The sequence below is a fragment of the Enhydra lutris genome, unplaced genomic scaffold (genome assembly GCF_002288905.1).
Source record: "Enhydra lutris kenyoni isolate GAN:26980312 unplaced genomic scaffold, ASM228890v2 scaffoldscaffold48, whole genome shotgun sequence".
Taxonomy (NCBI): Eukaryota; Metazoa; Chordata; class Mammalia; order Carnivora; family Mustelidae; genus Enhydra; species Enhydra lutris.
In genome coordinates this window covers 10,756,415-10,764,082 of record NW_019154132.1, presented here as the reverse complement: position 1 = coordinate 10,764,082, position 7,668 = coordinate 10,756,415, and positions in this window count along the sequence as shown.

Here is a 7,668-nt window from a genome sequence, read left to right as displayed (position 1 = left end):
GGAGCAACCTTAGAGGACATGAATAGAATCACACACTCAAGTTAATAGCTAATGACATTCCTTAAGTGATTCTTCCATGCCAGGCACTATACTCAATATTTTTCACATATGACCCAATTTTATCCTCCGTCAAAAGATGCAGCCCCTGGGCTCTGTGCTCATCATGGAATGTGCTTGAGATTCTCTCTTCCTCTCCCTGACTCTCCGGCTTGTGCTCTCTCCTTCTGTCTGTCTCTCTATCTCTCTCTGACTCTCCGGCTTGTGCTCTCTCCTTCTGTCTGTCTCTCTATCTCTCTTTCAAATAAATAAATCTTAAAAAAAAAAAAAAAAGACACGACCACCACTCAGTGACCTGAAACAAAATGCTGAAATTATTGCTGAACAAGGGAGAGCTGTGCTTATCAACCGCACAGTCTTAGAGCAAGGCTGAGAGCTGCACTGCACTGCACTGGCTTGGGCAAACGTCAAGTTCAGGGACTCTGTGTGTGTTCAGAAGAAGAGGTCTCAGGGATGGGTTGTTACTTAGCTCTGGAGACAGAGAAATTCACTAAGACAGTTGCTGGCTGGCTCACCTTCGGACGTATGGCCATTGCTGGGGGGCCGCGGCTGATGGGCTGTTTTTGAGAACTGTGATCTCTCACTGATTTGTCTACTGGTTATTGTAGCAAGTTGTCATTGATCAATTAGGATTACCTGTTGCTAAAGCCACAGAATGACTGATACTCTCCTTAAAGGAGAGTTATCCTTTTTTTATTATTATTATTTTTACTTTTAAAAAATTTTTAAAAGATTTTACTTATTTATTTGTGAGAGAGAGAGAGAGAGAGAGAACGTGTGCATGCAAGTGCACAAGCAGGCAGAGGCAGAGAGAGAAGCAGGCTCCCCGCCGAGCAAGGAACCCAATGCGGGACTCAATCCCAGGACCCTGGAATCATGACCTGAGCCGAAGGCAGAGGCTTAACCCACTGAGCCACACAGGCGCCCCACCAAGGCTCTGTTCTTAAGCAGTAAGTTATACACATTAACTGACACCAGAGCTACGATAAGGTAGACTAGTAGTGCTCTGCCTGGCACTCATCACACCTGGAGTATGTGAGGTGGGGTAATCGTAACCTGGACATTTTCAGAAAATAATGAGGAGGGATGGGAAAAGGAAAATAGTTTATTGTTTGGTGTATTAGGATGCTTCAGAGAAACAGAACCAATACATAAATTTCTAGAAATATATAAGCAAGAGAGAGAAAGTGAGAAAGAGAGAGAGAACGAGAGGGAGAGATTTTAGGAAATTGGCCAACAGGATTGCAGGGCCTGGTAGATCAGAAATCCGTCAAGCAGTCCCACAGGCTGGAAATTCTGGCAAAAGCCGATGTTGTGATCATCTTGAGTCCAAATCCCACAGAGTAGCAGGCTGGAAACTCAGGCAGGGTTTCTGTGCTACCATTTTGAGGCAGACTTGTATCTTCAGGCAACCTTAGTCCTTCCTCTTAAGGCCTTCACCGAACTGGTTAAGGCCCACTCACCTGGTAGAGGGTTAACATGCTTTACTGAGTTAAGTCTACTGATTTAAAGTTCATCACATCTCTAAATATCTTCACAGATACATCTAGAATAACTTTTGACCAAACAACGGGGGACCACAGCCAAGCCAAGTTACTCATAAGATTAACCATCGCACTTGATAAAGATGGATTCGAGGGACCAGGGATATTTACTAGAAGAAAAACTTAGGACATGATAAAGTCTAGAAATATTTAGATGTAATTTCATGCAGAGATGGGATTAAGTACTAGAGTTTAGGGGCATGGTCTTCCACAAAGCTGCAAATAGTGAGCATAAGAAAGGATGCTGCCCATGCTTGCCCAGCTGTTACGGGGGAGGGTGCTGGTGTTGGGTCCAGCTCTTTTGTGCACTGTGAAGATTTTGTGGGAAGACTGGAGGGCTACGGCTCCTTTCCCTCAAGGTACCTGGAATCTCTCCTTTTTGCTTATAAACAAATGTCCTAAATTACTTGGAAGACTTATATGGCAGCCTAGGAAATATAAGCTTTACAATCTGAAATAAGTAAGGCTGGGACAGAAAAGAGGATGTCTTCTAGAAGTTTCCTCACAACTAACCCATTAGAGGTAAAGAGGAAAAGACTGGAGAAAAATGCATCTGATTAAGCAAAAGTATTTTGTTATCATAAACCCTTTTCCACGGGCCTTGGAATCTGTGAATCAAGCTCAGCACATCCCTAGAGGGGAGATGGGAGGTGAGACTCCAACATTTCAAATATGGATTTCCATCACACATCCCCTGTTTTGTATTCCTTCATGACTCACTCAGGACAAGAGCTCAGCTCTAACTTACAAACTGTTTACCTATAAAACACAGCTTCGAATACTTATGCTTTGAAGTTTGGATGTATTTTGATAAAATTTAATTAGCATAATGTAAGATTAGATAAGAGTAGCCATGGTAAAAACTAAAACATATTTTATATGGAGAAGAAAAGAGGACAGACACTATGCAAAGGTAATATTAAAGGCTTCGTCTATTCATCAAATTGATAAATTTACCATAGTAATCTGTAATTCTTACCCTGCTACTAGCTATCTGGTAGCCAGTGACATTCTTCTACACTCTGGATGCTGGTAGAAAATACTGGAGACACATCTGTGATTTCAGCTACGGCCAGAAGACCCTGGAGTTTCAGTTCCCTGGTGAGAAAGCTGCCTTGAGTATGTGAAATGAGCCATTTGCTGAGTCTGAAGGGAGTAGTAAGTGGTGACAGGTTAAGAAATGCTATCAGGGACCTGTATCAGTTGTGCAAATGCCAGGAAAATAATTTCAAGGTGATTTCTCCGGTAATAGATTACAAATCAGAAATGGCTGCTGGCTGATAACATCACGCACTTCACCTTGAACTTCTAGAGTATTCTTTGGACTGTAGATATGGAAGCTCTCAAAAGACATAGATATGTTTATTTTAATCCAGGAAAGCATGGAAAAATCTAATTCAAACTCCTACAACTACCTCTTCTTCTTTAAACTGTTTTCCAAGGGAAATTCTAAAGTAAGAAGTCAATTCCAAAATGTAAAAATAGATTAAGTGTTGAAATTTCCATTCTTTCATTGGACATTTGCAATGGTAGGCAACCCTGCCACATTGTAGGATTCAACAGACAGCAGGGATATTTGTGAAGTAGGAATACTTTTCTAAAAGTTCATTCATAGCTTTTTGGGTCCCTAAATAATTCTGCCATCGTAACCTGTCAGAGTCTACTCTCCACTCCCATTCCACAGGCTGTGGAGTGCCAAGATAGGCAGAAGCTCCTGGAAGTGGTCTGTGTAAGTCAGAGCTCTCCAGAGAAAAAGAACCAATAGGTTCCCTATGGGTGTATATGTGTATATATATGAATGCAGGTACTACACACACACACACACACACACACACACACACACACACACACACACACTTACTTTAAGGAACTGCCTTGTGTGATGTGGGGGCTGGCAAGTCTGAAATCTGTAGAGTAGGCCGGCAGGCTGGAGACTCAACAAGATTTGATTCTACCTCAGTTGTCTTGAGGTAGAACTCCTTCTTGTCAGAGAAACTTGTTTTTGCTCTTAAGGCATTCAACTGATTAGATGAGACCCACTCAATTTTTGGAGGGTAATCTCCTTCAAGGTTAACTGATTGTGAATGTTAATCACATCTACAAACTATCTTCACAGCACATCCCAGTTAGTGTTTGACTAAACAACTGGGCATCAGAGTCTAGTTTAGCCCAGTGGACACATACATTTGAACCATCACAGGATCATGGGCTGAGGGCTTTCCAGTGTCCACTCTTGTTGTACCAACCTCCTGGAACGCCCTTCCCTGAGATGCTCACATGGCTGGTTGGCCCTTGACCAACATCCACCTTTATTGTACCAAGTTCCTGGAATGCCCTTCCCTGAGACACTCACATGGCTGGTTCTTCTGGCCATTTCGGTCTCAGTTCAAATGTTGTCTTCGCAGGGGCTTCTGTGACCATCTATTCTTATCCAGTTCCCTTTCCACCTCTCTTCTTTCTATCCCCGTGCACCATTTCATTTTCTTCATGGACATTTTATTTTCTTAGTGGAGTTTTTTTTTTTCTTACTGTTTCTCTGTCCCACCAGAATGTATGGTTTATCACAGCAGGTCCATGACTATCTCATTTGTCATTTGCTCTTTGTCCAGAACAGTCCTGGCATAGAGCAGGAAGTCAGTCAATATCTGTACAGTTAATCAATAGAGCCAGTGAGGCACATAACTCATTCTATGGTTAAATAGCTAATTTATAGAAACTTAACAAAAATGTTGTTACTTAACGCTAACCTGAAATCGCCTCTATATGAAAAGCCATCCATTTGTCCTGGATTTATCTTTCAGACCACCCCAAATAATTCTGTTTATCATTCTGTATCTTTAAGCATTTGAATACAGTATTTTTGACTCCTACTAATTGTTTCCTATCCAGGCCAAATGCCTTCAGTTCTTCCTATAGTATGGTTTCCAGAGTCTCCCCGAATTTGTTTGTATCCAAACGAAAGATTGCTTCCTTAAGGCAAGACTGCCAGAGGGGGACATGTTATTCTGGTCATGTTGTGAGCAGCATAAGTAGTGAGACTGCCACTTCCAAGTCCTGCACGTTATAACTCTATTAATTTGACCTAATGGATCATTAGCATGTCTAGAAGTCATATCACACTCCTATACACAGAAACACGCCTCTTGATGGTGACTAGAAATTTACACAGTACTTGTCTATGCTGAGCACAGTACATTGTGGGATTTTAAAATATATGTACCTGTCTCAAGAAGTTGATAATCCAAGAAGAAAAAAACTGTGACATATAATCAGAATTTTCCGAGCTGGAAGAAAGTTTCAAGGACATCCAGTCTCATCGTCTCTGTTGATGGAAAATGCAGTGGGGCCCCAGCTTAGCCAGTGATGAAATGATAATGAGCAAGGTGGAAGAGAATGTGACTGAGTGATCGATCATGTGGTACGGACTAGAAGAGCAGTAAAACAAATTCAGAGGACTAAGAAAAATCAGTGGCACTTTGAGCTGCTGGTAAGAACCTCATAGAAGAAGGAAGCCTGGGCCTTGGGGTGTAGAGAGAATTTGACAGATGGAACAGAGAAAGCCTTCAGGAAAAGTGAGCCCCTAAGAGGCCACCAAATGGGACAGAGCATGGCATGTTCTTGAGACAAACTCATAAGAATAGATGGTATTTATATAAAATCCCAATATGTTATATAATGTGTAATTAATTACATTATAAAATAGACTTTGTAATGCAAAATTAAAGTTTTACAGAAAGCCTACAGACTACAGAGAGCCCAGATCTTAGCAGACATCAGATAATGTGAACTAAGTTCTATGGGTAATTCTAATATAAGTATCAAGAAGATGCTGTGAATAGTAATAACTAACTACACATCAAATCTATGTATATCACTGTGTTATTTATATGATATTTTTCTTCTAAAGCCCTGAGAGTACTAGAGCCTAGCAATAGTCCAGTGAACACGATAGAAAAATAACTATGGGGGCGCCTGGGTGGCTCAGTGGGTTAAGCCGCTGCCTTCGGCTCAGGTCATGATCTCAGAGTCCTGGGATCGAGCCCCGCATCGGGCTCTCTGCTCACTAGGGGAGCCTGCTTCTTCCTCTCTCTCTGCCGGCCTCTCTGCCTGCTTGTGATCTCTCTGTCAAATAAATAAATAAAATCTTTAAAAAAAAAAAAGAAAAGAAAAATAACTGTGTTTAGAGAAGAAGAAACTGATTCACAGAACATAATTTGGGTTCTCTAAGTTTCTTCTGAATTTATTCTCTACATTTGTCATAGCACAATCTGAAAAAAGAAATAGAGATGGGGCGCCTTGGTGGCTCAGTGGGTTAAAGCCTCTGCCTTCTGCTCAGGTCATGATCTCAGGGTCCTGGGATCAAGCCCCGCATCGGGCTCTCTGCTCAGCGGGGAGCCTGCTTCCCCCCTCTCTTTCTGCCTGCCTCTCTGCCTACTTGTGATCTCTGTCTGTCAAATAAATAAATAAAATCTTAAAAAAAAAAAAAGAAATAGAGAAGGAGAAAGGAGAGGAGGAAGGGAAGAAGGGAGGGAGGGGAGGGGAGAGGGATTGCAGAAGGAAGGAAGGAAGGATTAAAATCTTGTATTTCTAGAGGTGGTGGTTACATAACATTGTGAATGTATTAAATGCCACTGAATTGTTACTTTAAAATGGCTAATTTATATTACGTAAATATCAGCTCAATTTTTTAAAAAACTGTGTTACAAGTTCAGAGGAGGTATTACAATAATATGGAAATAGAGACACCTAAAAATCTTTCTCTTATTGGTTTATAAAAACAACACCTACATTTACTCATTGGATTCAGATGATTAAGTAGTACGCTGTTCTCGAATTTGGTGTGGAGCAGTATAGTGCCATGGAATTACCTCTGAACCCAGAATTTAAAAAAAAAACAAAAAACTGTATATAATTATGGTCTTTGAAATTGGCTATGTGCCTTAGATTGAGTCATGTGATCACCTTGAACGTACTTTCTGCATCAGTACGATGGAGATAGAATTGTTGTAAGGATCAGCTATGGAAATGCTATGCATATTCATTCAACAAAAATGTTTGGAGATCCCACTGTGTGCTAGACATTGCCTTGACCCTGGAGATAGAGCAGAGAACAACTAGCTGAAATTCTTGCCCTCACTGAGGTTACATTCCTGTCATGGAGACTGATGATGCAGGAGATCTTAATATGAAAATATACAGTATGGGGCGCCTGGGTGGCTCAGTGGGTTAAAGCCTCTGCCTTCGGCTCAGGATCCTGGGATCAAGCCCCACATCGGGCTCTCTGCTCAGCGGGGAGCCTGCTTCCTCCTCTCTCTCTCTGCCTGCCTCTCTGCCTACTTGTGATCTCTGTCAAATAAATAAAATATTTAAAAGAAAATATACAGTATGGCATAGAGTGATAACTGCTAAGCAAGGAAACAGAGCAGAAAGAAGATCGAAAATCATGTTTTGGTAGGAAATATGCATATTTAGATGGAGAGGCCACTAAGAATGAGCCCTTTGGGTTAAAATCTGAAGAAAATGCAAAAGCCAGTCATGTAGATAAAGGGGGTAGGAACATTCCAGTAGAGGGAATAGCCAGTGTTCCGTGTGTTTGGAACAGAATGTTTGCTGTACCTGGATAAATAAGGGGAGGGTAGTACAGAGAAGGTAGGGCCTTGTAGGTCTTAATAAGAACTGTGACATAGGATTGACAGAAGAAAACACTGGAGGGTTTTGAGCAGAGGTTCTTCATCTAATCCATGTTTTAGCAGAATTGCTCTGGCCATTGTGTTGGGAATAGACTGAAGATGGGTAAGTGTAGATGCGAGGAAACCAGCTGGAGGGTGATTGCGATGATATGGTTGAGAGATGATGGCGGTTTGGACCAGGGTTATGGGCAGCGGCCGTGGTGAGACATGGTCAGGTTCAGGGCAAATCACAAAGGTAAAGCCTATGGATTTTGCTGTGAAGGGGAGGAGACAGAAGATTCGAGGATGACACACCAACTATTTAATTTGACAACTGAAATCATGGGGTTTCCATTAGCTGAGATGGGAAAGGCTGATGGAGGAGCACTTTGGGCAAA